The sequence below is a fragment of the Pipistrellus kuhlii genome, unplaced genomic scaffold, assembly GCF_014108245.1.
Source record: "Pipistrellus kuhlii isolate mPipKuh1 unplaced genomic scaffold, mPipKuh1.p scaffold_m20_p_19, whole genome shotgun sequence".
NCBI classification, from domain to species: domain Eukaryota; kingdom Metazoa; phylum Chordata; class Mammalia; order Chiroptera; family Vespertilionidae; genus Pipistrellus; species Pipistrellus kuhlii.
Genome location: NW_023425504.1, coordinates 15493507 through 15515171, shown reverse-complemented (window position 1 = coordinate 15515171; position 21665 = coordinate 15493507).

Sequence of the window (21665 nt, the reverse complement as noted above, 5' to 3'; positions counted from 1 at the left end):
GATCCTTTTATTCCCACCTTGTTGAGAGTTTTTATCAGGAAAGGTTGTTGGACTTTATCAAATGTTTTTTCTGCATCAATTGGTATGACTATATGATTTTTATCTCTCAGTTTGTTTATGTGATGCATTATGTTTATTGATTTGCAGATATTGTACTATCCTTGCATTCCCAGGATAAATCTTACTTGGTCATGGTGTATGATCTTACTGATATACTGCTGGAGTAGATTTGCTAGAATTTTGTTGAGGATTTTGGCATCTATATTCATGAGGGATATTGGCCTGTAATTCTCTTTCATTGAGTTGTCTTTATCTGGTTTTGGTATTAGGGTGATGCTGGCTTCATAGAAAGAGTTTGGAAGTATTCCTTCCTCTTGAATTTTTTGGAATAGTCTGAGGATAGGTTTTAGTTCTTCCTTGAATATTTGGTAAAACTCTCCTGTGAAGCCATCTGGCCCTGGGCTTTTGTTTGCTGGAAGCTTTTTGATGACTGTTTCAATTTCTTCCCAAATCACTTGTCTATTGAGATTTTTAGATTCTTACTCATTGAGTTTTGGAAGTTTGTATTTTTCTAGGAATATGTCCATTTCCTCCAGGTTGTTCAGTTTGTTGGCATAGAGTTGTTCATAGTATTTTGTAACAATCTTTTGTATTTTGGCGGGTCTGTTGTTATTTCACCTTTCATTTCTGATTTTGTTTATTTGGGTCCTCTCCCTTTTTTTCTTAGTGAGCCTGGCTAGAGGTTCATCAATCTTGTTTATCCTTTCAAAGAACCAGCTCTTGGTTTTGTTGATCTTTTCTATTTTTTCTTTGTCTCTATGTTGTTTATCTTCGCTCTGATTTTTATTATTTTCTTCCTTCTGCTTACACTGGGGTTTTCTTGCTGCTCTTTTTTCTGACTCATTGAGTTGTAGGGTTAGGTAATTTATTACCATTGTTTCTTCTTTTTTGCAGTAGGCTTGTAGAGCTGTGAACTTCCCTCTCAAGACTGCTTTTGGATTTTGGATTGTTGTGTTTTCATTGTCATTTGTTACCAGGATGTTTTTTTTTTTTTTTAATTTCTTCCTTGATCTCTCTGGTTTGATCTCTCAGTCATTGTTTAATAGCAGGCTGTTTAGTCTCCGTGTGTTTGATTTCTTTGTATTTTTATTGTAGTTGATTTTCAGTTTTATGCCACTATGATCTGAGAAGTTGCTTGATATGATTTGTATCTTCTTAAATTTGTAGAGTCTGCCTATGTCCCAGCATGTGGTCTATCTTTGAAAATGACCCATGTGCACTTGAGAAGAATGTGTATTCTGTGGCTTTGGGGTGTAATGTTCTGAAGATGTCGATTAATTCCATCTGGTCTAATGAGTCATTTAGGATTGATGTTTCTTTGCTGATTTTTTGTTTAGAGGATTTGTCTAATGGTGATAGTGGGATATTAAAATCTCCTACTCTGATTGTGTTGCTGTTAATCTTTCCCTTAATGTCCTCCAGGAGTTTTTTTGTGTTTGTTTGTTTGTTTGTTTTAATGTATTTGGGTGCTCCTGTATTGGGTGTGTATATGTTTATCAGAGTTATTTATTCTTGTTGGATTGCTCCCTTTAGTATTATGAAGTGGCCTTCCTTATCTCTTGTTATGTCCTTCATTTGGAGATCTAATTTGTCAGATATAAGTATTGCAACCCCAGCCTTTTTTTCACTGCCATTTGCCTGGAAAACCTTTTTCCATCCCTTCACCCTCAGTCTGTGTGCCCCTTTTTTTCTGAAATGGATTTCTTGTAGACAACAGATATATGGGTCTTGTTTTCTTATTTAATCCGTTATCCTATGTCTTTTGATTGGGGCATTTAATCCATTTAAATTTAAAGTTATTATTGATAGGTACTTATTTGTTGCCATTTTTATTCTATAACCCTGTGTTCCTTCTTCACTTTCTATTTCTTTTTTATTTTTACAGCAGACCCTTTAGCATTTCTTGCATTGCTGGTTTGGTGGTGATAAATTCCCTTAGTCTTTTTTTGTCTGTGAAGCTCCTGATTTCACCTTCAATTTTGATTGATAGCCTTGCTGGGTACAGTATTCTTGGATTCAGACCCTTCCTTTGCATGACTTTGTATATTTCATTCCATTCCCTTCTGGCCTGATGAGTTTTTGTTGAGAAATCAGTTGTTAGTCTGATGGGTGTTCCCTTATATGTAACTTTCTGTCTCTCTGTGGCTGCTTTTAAGATTCTTACTTTGGCATTGGTGTTTGCCAATTTAATTAAAATGTGCCTTGGCATTGATCTTTTGGGGTTCATTTTGCTTGTGACTCTGTGAACTTCTTGGATTTGTGTGGGTTTTTTCTTCTCTCTATCAGGAAAGTTTTCTGTCATTTCTTCAAACATTTTTTCTATTCCTTGCTCAGTTTCCTTTCCTTCTGGAACCCCTATAATTCGAATATTGTTTTGTTTTGTATTGTCCCAAAGTTCCCTTAAGCTCTCCTCCAGCTTTTTAATTTTTTTCCCTAGAAGCTGCTCTAATTGGGTATCCCCCCCCCCATTTTGTCTTCTAGCTCACTGATGAGGTCCTATGCTTCTTCTAGTCTATTCTTGATGCTTTCTATTGAGTTACTTACAGTAGCGATGTCATTTTTCATTTCTAATTGGTTCTTCTTCATTTCCTCTTGTTTTTTACTCATATTGTCAAATTTGTCTTCCATTCTTTTTAGCTATCTTACGATCATTTCTCTGAATTCTTTTTCTGATAGGTTGCTTGCCTCTAATTTGTTTACTTCCTTTTCTGGCTATGCCTGATTTTCTTTCATATGTGGGATGTTTCTTTGTTTCTCCATGGTCTCTTTTTTCAGGATGTATGATTATGTAGTTCTCTCTCTCTCCTGTGTTGATTTAAAGGCACAAAATACAATACAACCAGGTACAATACATAAGGCACTGAACAGAAATGTATTTGTGATATTAATAACCTCCAATAAAGGTGACCACTAGAGAAAGGCAAATTAAGGGATAGGAGGGAAAGAAGAAGAGTAAAAAGAGAGAGAAAAAAAAAGGAGTGTCAAAATGAAATTGGGAAACAGGAAAAAAAAAGAGACAAGAATGAGATTAAAAGAGAAAAGGGGAACAAACTATATATATATATATATATATATATATATATATATATATATATGCAGAAAATTTAAATAGAACAACCACTAACCCCAGCAAATGCCAGTAACAATACTTGGAGATTAATACAAACTACAACACCAACTAATATCAAACGAGGTAAGGGAAAACATAAGTAAAAAACAAAAATACCAATCAACAACAGCAACAAAAGAATAAGCAAAACAAGCTCACTCAAAAGCATAAAAATTCAATACAATCAACATTCAAGCAAACAACAACAAAAGGACCAAGAGAAAAAAAATTTTTTTTTTTTTTTGGATAGTTAAGACAGTGAAGAGAGTGGTGTGTTTGCACTTGGACCAGGGGATTGGAAATTAGATATATAAGTAGGGTGAAATTTTAGCAGCGGGTAGACAGAAAGAATAGGGAAAATCTAAAGCAGGAAAGGATTAAGATAAACAGAACACCAAAAGGAGATAGGTTAGGAAGAGAGTGATGGCATAAAGGTCATGCTGAGATAGGGTTAAAGGATGCTAAAGGAAAGATGAAAATAGAAGGTTGAACAATAATTCCAATGTAAAATAAAGAGAAAATAAAATGGCACTTAAAAGCAAAGAAAAAGGAAATAAGAAAGGTAAAATAGCAGTAGTAATAATGCTGAATGAATCTAAAAATGTAATAATTAAAAGGGTAAAATCAAGTATGGATAAAAGAAAAAAAATTGTTTCTTAAATAAAAGATACAAAAAAGGAAAATAAAATAAAAAATCAGCATAAAAAATGTGCAGTAGTGAAGGTCATTTACTTCCTCTATTATTCTGTTTGCCATGCCTGTTTCTCAGTCCAGACAGTATTGCAGTTCCCTGTGTTCCACTGCTCCTCAGTGTTGTAAGCCTTATTTTTAAGTAGGCAGTTTCTTGTATTCCTTTATTTTTGATTACCGTATTTTTCGGACCATAAGACGCACCAGTTTTTAGAGAAGGGAAATGAAGAAAAAAAGATTCTGAAACAAATAGTGTCCTAAAATATTTTATGTGCATTAAAACCCAACATCACAGTCATAAACACATGTAATCAACCCTGTAAAGTAAACAGCAGCATTTAGAACCATTTTAGAGCTGGGCAAGCACACAGAGACCACACAGAGCCAGGCAAGTAAAAAAACTTTTTTTTTAAAGTATATGTGTAGGCTATATTTGGACCATAAGACGCAAGGACTCCCCCCCCCCCCCCACTTCTGGGGGGAAAAAAGTGCGTCTTATGGTCCGAAAAATACGGTAAATAAAACTAATAATAAAAGTCAGTTTATAATTTAGCCCCTAGGTGGCAGTGTTCTTGGATTGACTGCCCAGTCTTTTTGGCTGCTCTAGCCTTCTTTCTGTATGGCATTTAATACAGGTTTGTGGAGGTGGGCTGCCTACAAATTGGCTCCCAGATGGTTTCTCCCCGCTCTGATCCCCGGTTTCCAGAAAAGCTTCTTCCCCCTGCAGTCTCCCAGGGTATGCCAATCTGGGTGGTCTTTTCTTAGTAATCAGAAGCAAGGGAATGCAGTGCGAAAAGCCCATGTGTGCGAATGATGGGTCTGTGCGCAAGTTTAAGCAGACTGCACACTTTTCTACTTCTTATGCTCTCCCTCCATGTCAGATCAGAATGGGTTGATTTTAAAGATCCCTTCTGTTAGCAACTTTGAGGACCCCTTTCCACATTCACGGATCACATCAGATCCAACAGCTGGGGACTTTTGCGGGCACAGACTTCCCCGGTCCTTAGAGTCCTGCATTGAGGCTTTTCTCTCTGTCACCACTGGCACTGCTGCTGCCGCAGCCGCCTGCCTCCACCTCTGCCACCGGGACCAAGATCCCTCACCTTATCCCCAGTGAAATCTGACCTTTCTGTGGTGGAATGAAGAGCTCCCTTGAATCCATGTATTTGTGCTGATTGGGGCCTTACAGCTGTTGATGGCCTCCACAGTTGTGGGTTTTCAGGCCTCTGATAAGATCCACTTTCCCTTGCAAGATGGAGCAGTTTTCTGTCTGCTCGTCAGCTTTTTTTAATTAGCCAATTCCAGGTGGATGTTATTGGATTCAGCTGTTCCTTCTATCTGTTCTGTGAGAAGGTGCAGGGCCAATCACATATTCAGCACTGCTTTGTCTTCCCCTGGACAAACTTTCTAGGCATCTGCAGCTGGGTAGGCTGGAGTCTCAATGTTCATGGGTTTGCAGCTGAAGCAGCTGGTTCCTGGGTGTGTGTGTGCGTGTGTGCGTGTGTGTGTGTGTGTGTGTGTGTGTGTGTGTGTGTGTGAGAGAGAGAGAGAGAGAGAGAGAGAGAGAGAGAGAGAGAGTTTATGTATGTATGTGTATATATATATATATATATATATATATATATATATATATATATATCTATATCTATCCTGGTGCATGAATTCATGCATGGGTGGGGGTCGGGCCAGCCTGGCTAGGGGGAGGGACATGGGCAGTTAACCAGCCTGCCTGCTGGTCGAACTCCTGGTCAAGGGGATAATTTTCATATTAGCCTTTTGTTATATAGGATATATACTGAGTGGCCAGGTTATTATGCATTCAGAGATCATAATAATCTGGCCACTCAGTGTATATCCACCAACAGACCCTAATAAAAATTTAGATGACATATTTTCTATAGTTATTGGATATAAAGCCAAAAGAGAATATTGTTGAGAAGATATTGAATAGAACTGGAATTTCATTCACTTTGATTCTCTGTTCTCAAATGTGTTTCACAGGAAATTATTGCAAGTCACATGTGTGATAAACTCATTTTCCTTTATAATTTTACCACAATCCCCTAAGCCACCAAAATAAACCATAGTTCCCAAACTCCAATATCTTAATAGTAACATAAAAAGGCAACCCAAACCCAAACAATAACATCAACAACAACACAAATAAAAACACTCTGTACAATTCATTTATGAAGAAAGAAGCACACTACCCAAGATGAAAAAAAAAATTCCCACTTAGTATACAAACACTGGTCCCAAAGTGCCAACATGCTGAAGCCCTGGGAAGGAGGCCCAAGCAGCAAAATAAAATCTCTCATTTCCCTGTGGCTCATAGAACATAAATAACACCAACACAGAGCTAATAAGTGGGCTCACTTACCCTTTGCTGTGGCTTTCAGCAAACCTTTCATCAAATTTATTGCCAGAGCTGCTGCACATTATTGTATTCTTTATTAGGCATTCTTCTCCCTGAAGATTAATTCAGGACTTTATGAAGCTGCGTATTCCAGAGTAATAGATGATTGGAAGTTAAGAGGTGTCACATTTACATCACTTTGGACACATGGAATTATAGTCAAATATCTGATGACATTCTTGACATAGTCTATCTACTTAAATTTGACATGACAACTCTGTTTTTGGACCATTGTCAAAGTGGGAATGTTTAAGGGCTATTCAGATTTGAGGGGGACGAATAATGCAGAATAAAAAGAGTTGTAGTATGATTCCTCAACTGTTTCTGTAAGATGGTAATACAACTTATATGGAAGTGATATATTTTGTCTTGCTTCTCATGTGCTGGATATCATCTGTGTCAAAAAATTGCATTGAACTGATAAAAATGAACCAGATGTTTTATAAATGTGTTTGTGACCTAACTTCTGTGGACATGAAGTAGCAGTGGTTTATTTAATTTATACATGTGACATAACTTTGAATTACAATAGCATGCTGACATAAATTAAACTTTAAATTTATTTATATGACTTTTAAGCACATCCATCCATCCATCCATCCACCAATTCAATAACTATTGAGTGCCTATCATCTGCCAGGTTCTCTTCAGGTACCAGAGGAAGTTTTTTGTGTTTTTTTTTTTCAACTGGAAAAAAAGCTAAGTTGAACTGATGACTTAAGTCTATGTCATGAACAAATTGAAGGTTAATTAAATTGATCATTTAGATATTATTGAAGCATCTTTGCACACAAAGCTATGTCTAAATCACAAAGCACAAGGTCAAAGAGATGTTTAGTAGATCTATTTAGCTTATTCAATATAGATGACCCTACATATTAAAGTGGACTTTTGGTAATGTTGGTTGGTCAAATTGCCTCTTTTTGTTTAAAAAAAATGCTTTGTATATCTGAACTGATATTTACATGGTTTATCTAAGATTAATATCTATAGACATGTCTTTCATCTTTAGTGCAAATGACATGAAATTAAAAGGATTCTTTAATGAAAACATGTTCTTTTAAAATCACTTATCATGTGCCAGAGACTTTCTATCGATAAGTGCCTTACATATATTAATCAATGATGCTCACACAGCTAGTGAGAGGCAAAGCCAGATTACATAGTAGGCAGAAGCAGAATTGTTAGTCTCAATGGAAAGGAAGAGGGAGGAAGAAGGGAGGGAGAGAGAGAGAGAGAGAGAGAGAGAGAGAGAGAGAGAGAGAGAGAGAGAGAGGGGGCGGGGGAAGAGAGAGAGAGAGCCTTCTCCTAATTTGGAGTTTGGAGTTTGGAAACTTTAAACTATAAAATTTAGAAATTTCATGAAATAGTATGTACAGTCATGACTTCTTGACAATTTATTCACTTTGCCTTATACTTGAAAAGCAGTCATTTGGAATAAAAACAAATTTTAGTTTTAACTTTTCTCCTAAAAGAGTTTTATTTACAATGATCAATTGTGAATGGCATAATGTTTTACATATGTTAACTTTCTTATCTAAATGGATACAGTGATTCTTCTTTAATTCTAAAATGCAATGCACTCACAATTAGAAAAGTATCACTTGCAAGTGAAAATTATGCCCACACAGATATATGGTATAAAAAAAAGTAAAATGAAGGGACTCGGAAATGGACTATCATTAATTAGTCTGAAATAAAATTATTATTTTTCTTAATTTGTCTTCACCAGTTATAGTAGGCAATATAAACTGGTTGGCTGCATTTTTTCCTTCTTAGTACTTTTATACTTAAAATTTATTTTTACAAGTCAATTTCCCCTACAAAAAATGTTCCATTATTTCTAGAATAGTTTGTTCACTGGTCAACAACAACAAAAAATAATAAGGGTGGATTCTAATGTTAAAAAATAATACAACTATCAATATATAGAGCTAAGCTATTTTTATGTGAAAATATATAGGAGCAATATCTGAAAAACCTAAATAACTCTACTCATAATCTCTGCTTCCAGATTTATTTACAGGCTTCCCTCATATCATTACTATCTTAAAGTAGAAAGTTTTCTAGGGTAAAATTATAAGATTTCCTTAGACATGCTTACTAGCAAAAGCCATTTTCTAGGTTGTGAATAAAGTAGTATCCTTTTCAGTTTGATATTATTATTAATTAGTATTTTTAACTATTTATGGATTAAGGTAGCAAAATTTTTGAAACCTTTTTTAAACCCTTGTATATTTTAGTGCCAACTACATATTTGCATGTTATTATGGCTTCAGATATTTCCCCAAGTCTACATTTACAGAGCAAAAATAATAAAAAACAAACAAACAAGCAAAAAAAAAAAAAAACCCTTTGACATCCTGGGAAATAGGGCACATTTTTATAAAGAATTACATGTCATTCTTGATGATAAAAATATCCTTTGGGTATAATTTTTTAAAGGTCTGAAATGTGTGAGGTAGCAACAAAATTTTAGAGATGCATATGCAGAAATAGAGACTATAAAAATTAGTTGTTATACTCATAGCTGATGACAAATGATCCAATAAAATAATGTTCCCTAAATTAAAGCAGTCATTTGATAATAAATCAACACTTTTGTCTATCAAAAGGACCAGGAACACATATACTACTTAACTATTAGAATGGGAAAGTAAGGGTTTCAGCAAAAAGCAGTGATAAAAATGAACAAATCTATTAAAAAGAAATATTTCATCACTCTGGAAATTGACCAAATACATACAACAAAGTGAAAATGGTTTGTTCAAGAAAAACAACTAAACCCTAATAAAGACAATGGGAATGTGTGGCAATTTAACCAGGGGCTGCTCTAATTTCCAGGCTCTAGCTCCATGTTTTGACAACTCTAGCATTGCAAAGTAGGCCACCAGGATTTGGTAGTCTCATGCTCAGAACATGAAGCCTAGATGAACATGAAGCCTTGTATGCACAGAAAGTACTGACTTTACGATGACTGACTGAAATTGGGATGTGTACACCAATCTGCACTCAGATACATTAGCGAGGTTGTTGAAAACTTATTCACTGAAGGAGGTTAAGCACAAACTTCGATCAATTGTTGCTTTACCACTAATTTATGCTGACTCGGAGGTAATCTCCATGAAAGTAATATTGAAAATAAAATAAAATTAAAAAATAGAGCAGTGACATCAATGGCCACAGAGTACATGGAATACAGATTATGCAGAATTAGTCTAATCAAGACTCCAAACAAACAAAAATAAAACAAAACAATACAAACAAAACTACATAGAAACAACAAAATTCATTGATGGAATCCCAATCTATAGACACTATGCTAAATTCTCTAAATGATCAGTTTACAACAACTACAAATTACATGACATGTAAAACAGTAGGAAAATATAAGGGGGCAGTCAAGAGAAACTGTATCTGCTGTTGTCCAGATGTTGGACTTAACAGAAAAATACTTCAAAGCATCTATTATAAATGTGTCTGAAGAATAAAGCAAACTGCTTCAAAAATTAAAGGAACATGTGTTGATGATGACTCAAAGAATATTAAATTAGAGACAATTATTTTTTAAAGAATTACAAATGTAAATTTATAGTTGAATAATACAACAAAAATAAGAAATTTTCTAGAAGGGCTGGATAGCAGATTTGAGCTGATGGTGGAAGAAATCAGTGGAACTGACGATAAGACAATAAAGATTATCCAATATGAATAATAGAAAAAGAGAGAAAAAGATAAACAGCCTCAGAGACTTGGGAAACACAAATCATACCATCATATGAATAACTAGGGGCCCAGTGCACAAATTTGTGCACTTGAAAGGATCTGTGGCTGTGATGCTGCAGTGGGCATAGGGGCGGATCTTGGTCCATCCTCTATGCCCCTGCCTAAGAAGCCCTGAGAGGTGATCAAGGCCTTACACCTGCACCTACTGATGGTGTTGAACAATCAGAGCTGGAACAAGGTGCTGGCAGCTGGCATAAGTGGCAGCTCTGGCATCGGCAGCAGCTGTGAGTGGGGTGGGATGGTGGGACATGGGAACAAAGAAATTTCAGTAACTACCAGAGGCTCGCCTTGATGACAGTGACCGACACCCAAACTTAGTCTGGTGCCCCCGCTTACCAGCTCCATCATTCTGCCACAGCCAACACCTACCATGTTCTATGCTCTGCCACCTGCTACTAACACCAACCATGTTCCATGAGCACCCCACATGTCAGTGCATGTCATAGCGAGCAGTTGTTCAGTTGTTCCACCATTTGGTCTAGTTGCATATTAGGGTTACCATATATATATATATATATATATATATATATATATATATATATGGTATTCTTAGGATAAGAAGAATGACATGGAGGGGCAGAAAGAATATTTGAAGGAATAATGAGCAAAAATTTCCAAATTTGAAGAAAAATACTAATTTATACATCCAAGAAACTCAATTGAATAAAATAAGAGAAATATAAATAGACCCATGCTTAGAGACATGTAGACAAGGAGCTGAAAGAGAAAGATGCCTGGAGATATATAGACAAGGGGTTGAAATAAAATGACACAAAGAAACAAGCCAGCAAGAGAATATCAACTTATCAAAGATGATTGAACCAAAATAAGATTAACAGCTTACTTATAATCAAGAACAATAGAGTTCAGGAGGCAGTAGACTGGCATTCTTGATGTGTGGGAAGAAGAAAAAAGCCTTCTAAATATTCTATATCCAACAAAATTTTCTTTCAAAAATGATGATGCAAAAAAGACATTTCTATGTATGAAAAGATTGAAACAATTTGTAACTATTAGATCTGCCTCACAAAAAATACTGAAAGTCCTGTAGGATAAAAAGAAACATCACAGACACACACACACACAATACAGAGCATTGGTAAAGATAAATATGTACATATAATATAGTACAAATGCATTATTTTTCCTTCATAATTATTTTTAAAACCAATGGCATGATGCAATAATTATATAATGGTATTATTACTTTAATAATATATAAAGGTATATAAAAAAGTAATAACACAAAAGAATGGGCTGAGACTAGAACTATATTGTAACAAATTATATATACTTTTTGAAATTACGTTAGCAGATTGTAATAAGTAAAAATGAATATGTAAGTTGCTATGTCCTAAATTGTGCACTTCAAAATTCATATGTTGAAGACTTAACCCCCAATTTTACTATATTTGGTGTTTAAGCCTTCAGAAAGTAATTGAGGTTAAATGAGGTAATAAGAGTAGTGTCCTAAACTGATAGAATTGGTGATCTTTAAAAAAGAGGAAAGCCTGGGCTGGCATGGCTCAGTGGTTGAGTATTGACCTATAAACCAGGAGGTCATGCTGCTCCCCCTGCCTCAGTGCCAGGCCAGGGGACCTCAGGCCACAACCCCACCAGGTGGGGCTTAAGGGGGGACCTCAAGGTGCACCCCCAGTACTGGGTTGGAGAAACTCAGGCCATGCCCCCTACCCAGTGGGACTTGATGGAGGACCTGAGGCTTCTCCACCCTCCCAGTGCTGGGCTGGGGGACCTGAGGTTGCACCCCCACACACACCTGTTGGGGCTTGACAGGGGACCTCAGGCCATGTCCCCCACCCAGCAGGGCTTAACAGGAGATCTCAGACAGTGTCCCCCACCTGGCGGGGCTTGATGGAGAATTTCAAGGCGCCCTCCTCCCACCCCCTCGGTCTGGTCTGAGGACCTCAGGCCAAGCCCCTAGTCCTTGTGCTGGGCCAAGGGACCTGAGGCTATGCCCCTGCCCAGCAGGGCTTGACAAGGGTGGGACTGACCAGATCTGGGTCTCACCCGAATATGAGGTGCATGTGGGTGGGTGGGGACTTCACTCTGGATGCCATGTTGTGTCCCAGACTCTGACAGGAGGGAGGTTTTCATATAAATTTTACTATTTTTCTTTCATCTCTGACACTTCTATTATAGAGAAAGGGAAAATAGCAATATTAAATTATTTCCTCTAATTAATCCTCTTTTAATGTGCAAGAATGTTAAAAGAGGAAAGGAAAGATCTCTCTATCTCCATGGTGTACACAGTGAATAAAGGCCATGGATATACACTGAGAAAGTGGCTCTGCAAGCCAGGAAGAGAGCTCTCACCAGAACCCAAGCACACAGGCATTCTGATTTCAGACTTTCAGCCTCCAGAACTATGAGAAAATAAAGTTTTGTTGTTTAAGCCCACCAGTGTATGATATTTTGTTATAACAACCTAAACCAACTAAGACCTACACCCTATAGTAATCATTAAGAAAATAACTGAAAAACCAGGAAAAGCAAAATGTAACAAATTAAATTGAATTTAAAGTGGCACAGCAAAAATATCTATGCAACAAAAAATAAGTTGGTGATAAAAGTATATAGGACTGAAAATTTTGAGATATATAGAAAAAAAAGGAAGATACAAACACAAGTTCTCAATAAAGTTTTATCAAGCTGAATCCACAGAACTTTAAAAATGTATTAGATAGAATAAGCAGTTATCCCTAAAATGTGAGGTTATTTTAACCTAAAAAAATCAGTTAATATAATACAAAGTGACATAATTATTTCAGGAAAGTGAAAAAAAAATCATTTTACTAAATCTACACTAATTTGTAATGAAAACCTTCAAATAACCACTAAAAAGGAGAATCCGGTCATCCCAATAAATGGCATCTACCAAAAACTTACAACCAACATCATGCTTAATGGTGAAAGACATTGTACACTATCTAAGATTGGAAAGAAAACAAAGATGTCTGCTTTTGCAACTTCTATTCAGCATTATAATTGTGATATTTGGCAGTGCAGTAAGGAAAAGAGAGAAAGGGGGTAATAAAAGGCACACAAATTGGAAATAAAAAGCAAAAAAGTGTTGGATGTAATTTGGGAAACTGGACCCCTCCTTTATTGCTGGTGGGAATGTAAAACACAACTGTTTTGTAATATACTTTGGCAGTTTATTTAAAAGAGAAACAAAATTTTGGTATGACTCAGAAATTCTACTATGAGAAATCTACAGAAGAGATATTAAATATATTCCCACACAAAGACTTATATGTATAATAATGTTTATGAAAGCATATTTTATCAGAGCCAAACAGTGGAAACCATCCACATGTCCTATATATTTATTTATCACCAATTTATTTTTTTGTTGTATACATATTTTTGCTATTCCACTTTAATTTCAATTTCGTTTGCTAATTTTTGCCTTTACTATTTTTCTCAGTTATCTTCTTATTGTTTAGTATAGGGTGTAGGTCTTAGTTGGCTTAGGCTGATGACAAGATAAATAAAATGTAGTTATAGTGGGTTAAATTGTGTCCTACAGAAACTATTTTTAAGTCTTAATCTCTGGTATCTGTAAATGTGAACTTATTTGAAAAATAAAATCATTACAAAGGTAATAAAGTTGAAATGAATCATACTAGATTAGGGAGAGTCCTAAATCTAATCAGAAAAGGAAAGAACACAGACACAAAGAAGGCCATGTGAAGACAGAGGTAAAGACTGGAGTTATGCTGCCACGAGCCACAGAATGCCTGGAGCCACCAGAAGCTGGAAGAGGTGGGGGAAGTGTCTTCGCTGGAGCCTCAGAGGGAGCATTGCCCATCACCTTAATTTTGAACTTCTAGTCTCCATAACTGTGAACGAACAAATTTCTGTCATTTTAAGCAAAGTCTGTAGTAATTTGTTATGGTGGCCTTGGAAAACTAATCCAGTTATACTATTTATCCATATAGTTTCCTGAACACTTTTCAAGAATGAACTGCCTTCTATAACATGGATGAACCTTATAAACAGTAAACTATGTTTAAGAAGCCAGATCTAAAGACTAGATATGCAGAATCTATTTAAATGTAATATCTGAAAAGAAGAAATTCTATAGAGATGAAAAATTTATTAATGATTGTCTAGGAATGGGCACCAAGATTGGCAGCAATGGGTTTGACTGATCTTGTGTGTGCTGATGAAAATGTTCTAAACTAGATTGTTTTCACATTTCTGTAAAGTTACTAAAATTCATTGAATTGTACACTTAAAATGGGTGAATTTTTAGTATATAAATTATGCCTCAACAATTATGTTTAAAAAATATTATTCCTAGCCACTGCCAGTTTATTTGTATTCCTCTGATGAACCTTTCTGATCTATATAACAGGCATACTTTTAACTATTTCATACAGTCACACATTTTTTGTAAGGACACATAAACATGTCAAAACTGTAATAGCATCAAGTGCTATGCATCAATATTATTATTGATTTTTTAAAAAGATTTAAAAAAATTCACCCCAGAAACATGTGACATGTTAATGTCATCTCCCCATAGGGATTAAAACTGTAAATAATTTCTAAAAAGAGATATAAGTGGGAAGATGAAATCAAACCCAAACAACAAACATGTGACTATTTGTTAACCCAGGAAAAGATAGAAGCAAAAACTCAATATAATGGACTAATTCAGTTGAGGGGATGTCTGTTAAAGCAAAAAGTCTGTTATATAATAAAGTAAGTTTTCTGAATGCATATGTTAAAAAAATTGACAAATTAGTTAGCACATTTTTAGTTATGTAGACATATTGTGTAATTAAAATTATGTACGTATGAAAAGTTTAATTTTACAGAAAAGTTTTCTAAATATATCACTGTAATTTTAAAGTTATACTGAATAGGTCTAGGAGATACATGCATTTACCAGTCACTGTGAGTAAACAAATGCACAGGGCTTGGGGGTGGCTTAGCACAGTCAGAACATTAGGGCTTATATTAAAACTGCTGCAGAAAGTCATGTGCCAACAGAACCAATTACCACCTTTGATTCAGTGTGATCATGTGCTAATCATTCACTGAACATTGTATACAAGCAATGACTCTTGGATTTAAATATATAGACTATGGTTGTAAATATGTAATATTTATTTTCTGCAAAATTATTATAGTGCTTTCCCCAACATAAGCCTATTCATTAAATTTTAAAAAGTGAATTAATAACAAAAATAACTGTTAATTTAATTATAAGCAAATCTTGGTTAAAAGCACTTAAAAATTAACAGGGTATTAATATTCACACGTGACATACAGACAGGAAGTATTGTCCATTATATCTGAAGTCCATTAAATTGAAGACTGAAAAGTCTAGGGTTTACTGTACTGTGCTACCAATTCAGAGAACTCACTATATGATCATAATTATACTCAAGGCATGAGGGAATTGATAGTTCTCATTAAAATAGAAGTTCAGACAATGGTATTACAGAGACTAATTAATAGTAAAAACACAATGGCAACATCAGTAGCTAATGAATGTTAAAACACTACAATATCTCTTGGATATATATAGTAATAGATTAAAATACTCAAAAACTCTGTGGCCGGAAAAAAATCAAAAAAGGAAAGAAGCAAAAATGTAGCATTTATTGAGCACTTATTATGTACCAGACTCTTTCATAGACATTTACTCCTTGCATTTCCCTTGCAAGCTTGGTATTATTACCCCTATTTGAGAGCTGAAGAAACTAGGTTTGCAGATGGAGGAACTTGCCAAGATAAAATAGATACTAGGATTCGAACTCAGTTTACTTTTAATGTGTAACATGTTTTACTCTATTGATTAAGATATTGACATATGTGTCCTTATCTTCCCAGTGCCCCCTACGCACCCAATCATGCCCTCACTCTCACCCCCTGTTGTCTGTGAACCCAGAACCCAGTTTTGTCTGAATCCACCCACTATACACTTGACATGTTTGTTTGAAAAACTAAATTTATTGAGGCAGGAGAATGAGATAAAAATTCTGATGCCAAATTTGCATCAGGATTTTCTGATTCCAACATGCAACAGGGTTGAAAATTAGACTACCAGAAGAGAGATGGAATTATCCAGGAGGAATATTGTAAGCCTGGGAATCAGGACACTATGCTTCAGTTTGCTTTCACTGCACCTAATTTTCCCTGTGTCATCTGGCAAGTCACCCAGTCATGTTGCCATGGAGATTACTAATTAAAGGGTGAGGCATGAAATAAAAATTAAATATGTAACTGTTAGAGTATGCTAGAAGGCTTTAAGTGCATGGGGGAAATAGAGCAGGGTTAAGGGATTCAAAGTGCCGAATTACAATATGGGAGGATGAGAGGAATACAGCTCACAGAGATCTCATTGAGAAGGTGAATGTGTATAAAAGTGTTGGGAATGTATAAAGCATAACATATGAATGTAGGATGGTGTTATAGGATGGTTCTAGATTCTTGATTCAAAAGGGACAATGAAAGCTATGTGCTTATATCTGTATAAGTGAATAAGTATTTTCACTGACACCTACAGGGTGGGCAAAAAAAAGTTTACATTTGTGAATATACAAAACACAGAGTATAATCTTGTATTATATTTATTTACTATTTATTATTTTCCATATGATTAACTGTAAACCTACTTTTGCCCCAGTCTGTATCAGCTTTTATGGAAGATGTTATTTAAGTTATAACTTCACAATGTCAAACAATCAATTTTACTTCCCCCCCCCCCCCCCCCCGGTATCATGTCTTTTTTAAAAATATATATATTTTATTGATTTTTTACAGAGAGGAAGAGAGAGGGATAGAGAGTTAGAAACATCTATGAGACAGAAACATTAATAAGCTGCCTCTTGCACACCCCCTACTGAGGATGTGCCCGCAACCAAGGTATATGCCCCTGACCGGAATTGAACCCAGGACCTTTCAGTCCGCAGGCCGACACTCTATCCATTGAGCCAAACCGGTTTTGGCCAATTTTACTTTTTAAAAGCATTCTGTTGACCAATTTTTGCCAGTTGTTTGAACCAGACATGATTAATGCTATTATAATGCCATACAGTGCCTCCATAGTCCAAACTATTAATCAATTTGGTCTATCAGACTCAAGTTAAGTGAAGGCAAAAATTGGATAAAGCAGTAATCTGATTATATTTTAAAGTTGGCAAATTCAGTATCTCTATATAGCTATGACCATATATATTCTGCTAAAGCTTATAATACATTCAGCACTATTTTCTGGCCTTACAGACTCTGAACATGTCCATAAACCATTGCATTCAAATAACACTGTGATATAATACAAATGTGCCAGCTAGCAATGTTGTCGATGGATTTTTTCTATTCAATAGTCTCCTTTGTGTGCTACTCCAACTTTCTGTATTTTAATAGAATCCATCCATTTCTGTATACCTTCTGTATAATTATGATCATATTGTGAGTTTTCTGAATGGATAGCACACAGCATTTGTTGTCATGTGCTTAAAAGCAAAACAGCGCCTTTTTTTTTTTTTAATTTGCTTTGTTCAGTTTTCAGAATGCTAGCTTTTGTCCATTTGTCTCCTTCATGTAAACCTTATGTTACTTACATTAGCCATCTGGGTTCCCTGGTGTTCCCAGTCTACTCAGTGACCTTCAGAGAGATCAAAAAGCCATGTTTATGCAGTTGAAACTGGACACAGGTTTAGCTACATATGGATATTCAGCGTGGCATTTAAGGATGGCTGTCTGACTTCACAAAGGAAGTAATCCTGACGCTGGAGGGCCATCTGTAACTCCTAAGCTTTTTTTTTTTTTCCATATTGTTTTTCTTATCTGAAATTTCTTGCCACTTGCTAAGCTCTAGCAACTTGCTCTTCCTCAAACACATCAAATGTGCTCCAGGCTCAAATTTTTACATTTGCTGTTCCCCATGCCTAGGACACTTTCCCCCAAGCTCCCCACATGGCAGACTCTCTTCCTTCAGTTAATTTTAACCTCGTCAAAGAGACACTCATGCACATCTTATGGAAAATATTTCTATCCCCACGCTTTATCTCTATCCCTTAACCAAATCAGCTGGCCTGGCCATATTCTACCAAAGCTGTAATACTGAGAATTATATGCTAAATTATCATCTAATAGGCAGCTATACTAAGGGCATCAGCAAAGCAGATTCACCAAAACATTTTTTTAAAAAGAATTTGATATCATCAATTTAGTTATCATGGGACTTATTTTAAATTCCATATAGGGAGTGGGAATAGGGGACAATTTTATTTTTAGTGTGTTGAAAATCTAAAGGTCTTACTCCTACCCTAGAACTATGTTACCATTTTTGACAAACTATATTCTATGCTACATCCTATTTAGTCATTTTAAAAATGAGCATATGCTGAGTTCTTTACCTTATAAAAGGAGGGTCATCAAAGTAAAAAAGAAAATACACTCCCTCACACTTCCTTATTTTATTTTTTAATAAATGGCACCCTATTTTTATTGATTTCAGAGAAGAAGGGAGAGGGAAAGATAGAAATATCAATGATGAGGAAGAATCATCTATCAGCTGCCTCTTGCATGCCCCCCACTAGGGAAAGAGCCCACAACCCAGGGCAAGTGCCCTGACCAGGAATTTAACCATGACCTCCTGGTTAACAGGTTGATGCTTAACCAGTGAGCTACACCGGCTGGACTCACTTCTTGATGCTAAAGGCAACATATTCAGGATCTTATTTTATATTTTAAAATTATGGTGGTAACCACAGATGGTTATTATGCTTTAGCTAGCCTTATTCTAGATTAGTTTTGAAGGTGACTCTCCTAATAGAGCATAAGATGGAAGTTTAGTTAAAAAACCTCTATCACTGTCTTTGTTAAAGGCACTTGTGTGCCCTATGATTCCAGAGGTGGCTCTTTAATGGAGAGTAGAAGAGGAACTGTGCAATTTAGTGCTGAATGGCCAATATGCTCAGAGCATACACATACTTGTAGACGTTGTAAGATGCCTGTTGCTTCTGTTATTTTTTTTCAATTCTAAGCCACTGGTGCCCCCAATAATTCAGTCTCTTTTCATCATGAGCATACTAATGCTCTTCATCACCATTATTGGGAAATGTGTCACATATCACATTCTCCATCCTTTGAAACATATGGTCTGGAACTATTCAATAGCTGCAATATGATGATTCTGGGCTGCTGAGCACAACTGATTGGCACATTAAACTGCTAGGAGACTCTTATCTGGAGTAGACAGAATTCTTTCCAATGTAGTCCTAAGGGATCCTCCAGTAATGAAAAATAGTAATTTGAAGTCCTTCCTACCTGACTATTGCCAGGCCACTCTAAATGGAATCCCAATAGTTTTTCTTTTCCCATAACCCATATTAAAGCAAATCAAGTTTAAGCCAGTAGAAGCTGGAGAGTTTGACTAGAGACCCTGCTGTTATTGATTTAAGTTGTATTACAAAGACTATGCATCTTCAGGTATAACACTATAAAGCAATTTGATGTATGCAAGAAAGTTACTGCTCTCAATAGCCTAGTTCATCACACTAATCCATACATTCACGTATACACTGAGTGGTCAAATTATTATGATATCTAATATATATATATCAGAGGCCCAGTGCATGAATTTGTGCATGGGTTGGATCTGGTCAGCCTGGCCAGGGGCAGGGGACATGGGTGGTTGGCCGGCCTGCCTGCTAGTCGAACTCCTGGTAGAGGGGACAATTTGTATATTAGCCTTTTATTATATAGGATATACACTGAGTGGTCAAGATTATTATGCATTTAGAGATCATAATAATCTGGCCACTCAGTGTATGTATAATGATTTTTAAAGAAACTTGAAGAAAATGTAAGCTTTTGTAAACCTGAAATATGTTCTTAAAGAAACCTTTCATGTTTCCTCACCCACCCTATTTACAGTTTAATGTAAATACATTTTAAAGATGAGGAAGCTCTAGTTAGTTAAAATAAAATGGCACTTAATTCAAGATTCTGAATCTGGAGACATATTTCTTGAAATAAATTTTGAAAAAATTAAATTTGAAAACTTAAATATTGTCCTTCAACTATTTTAAATGATGTGATCTTTAAAACTGATGAGGTTTTAGAATTAATAAATGTGCAGTTGAGTGTCATTTCAAAGACGAAATTTCCAAAGATGAAAATGATGCAGGATTGGCTTGTGTGCAACAATTGTATCTTAGTGTGCTCTAATTGCCTGTAATGTGCTTTTATTGTTTCTGACTTATTGTGATATAGAGTTGCTTTTTACTTGTAAAATAATTTTAAATTTATCACTACTCTAACTAGTGCTTAATGTATTTGTTGTAAAACACCCCAAATTATAAGGCATTATTATCTGGAAATACCTATAAGATATAGTACAGTTAATTAAAAAAATGTGTAATTATTTCACTAACTCAGATTTATTTTCCTCAATTTCTACTGCACCATTATAGTTTAACCAATAATAATTTCCTGCACTAAAACAAAGTAGCTCTTCAGAGATGATTGTGCTGTTTTCAAAGTTCTTTAATGGAGGACAAAAACCGAGATTGTTTTTATTATCAGTATTCCTTTACTTTACATATGCCCTATGCCCTTATCCACTATTATTATGACAAATAATTGTTTTGTTAAAATTTAAAGTAACTTCTTTAGTTTTGCATCCTAAAAGGCACCCAATGCCAAAACAATGCAATAAAGATATAATTATGACTCAGTATACCACTACTTTCCTTTTTGCAAGCTTACCACAAGAATTACAAATCAATGGGTTGTCTTTAAACTTTGCACAGATTCACATCCATAAGTCTGAAATTGTAGATTAAGCAGCAACCTCTAATCTTTCTATTAGCAGTATAGGAGCAACCATCCAAAATGAACAATCTGAACAGCAAGATAACAAAAGTGTAAATAGAATAATAAAAGAAGTTCTGTTACATTTCAAAATAAAATTCAATGTTAAGTTTGTTTTCTGTTATCAGCTTTTCATTTAAATGCAACATTCAATACTGAGGGCAATAAAAATCTTTAAAAATGTATAGCAGATTGCATTTTCTGGGGTTTGGCAATTAACTTTGTTTCCAAACTGCATCTGGGAAAAAGGCAATCATTTAAAATCTTCCAACAGTTGCATCTAGTTTATAAATATTAGGTTTATTTCCCAACTAACAGTATTATGGCAATGGCAATAATATATTTAATAAAATTATTTAACTCATTACTTTAAAATGGCATACTATTCATAGGCCAACATTACTGGCACATATTGAGCACTGTATTGTAAGTTCCTTTATATTCTTAACTGGATTCTAATAAGTATACTTAGATTTTAATTTGTGTATGACAAAAGTGACTGGGATTTTAAAGGATTCTCATGTTTCATTTAGAATCCTAATAAAACTATTTCAAACTTGAAGGAACCAATGGTAATGGATAAGTAATAAAGTAGAGTGTGATATATTTTAATATTTCTTTGCTTATTTATCTATTCTCTCTCTCTCTCTCTCTCTCTCTCTCTCTCTCTCTCTCTCTCTCTCTCTCTCTGTCTGTCTGAAGGGGGTAGCTGAGGACAGAATGCAAGTGATGTTATAATCATAT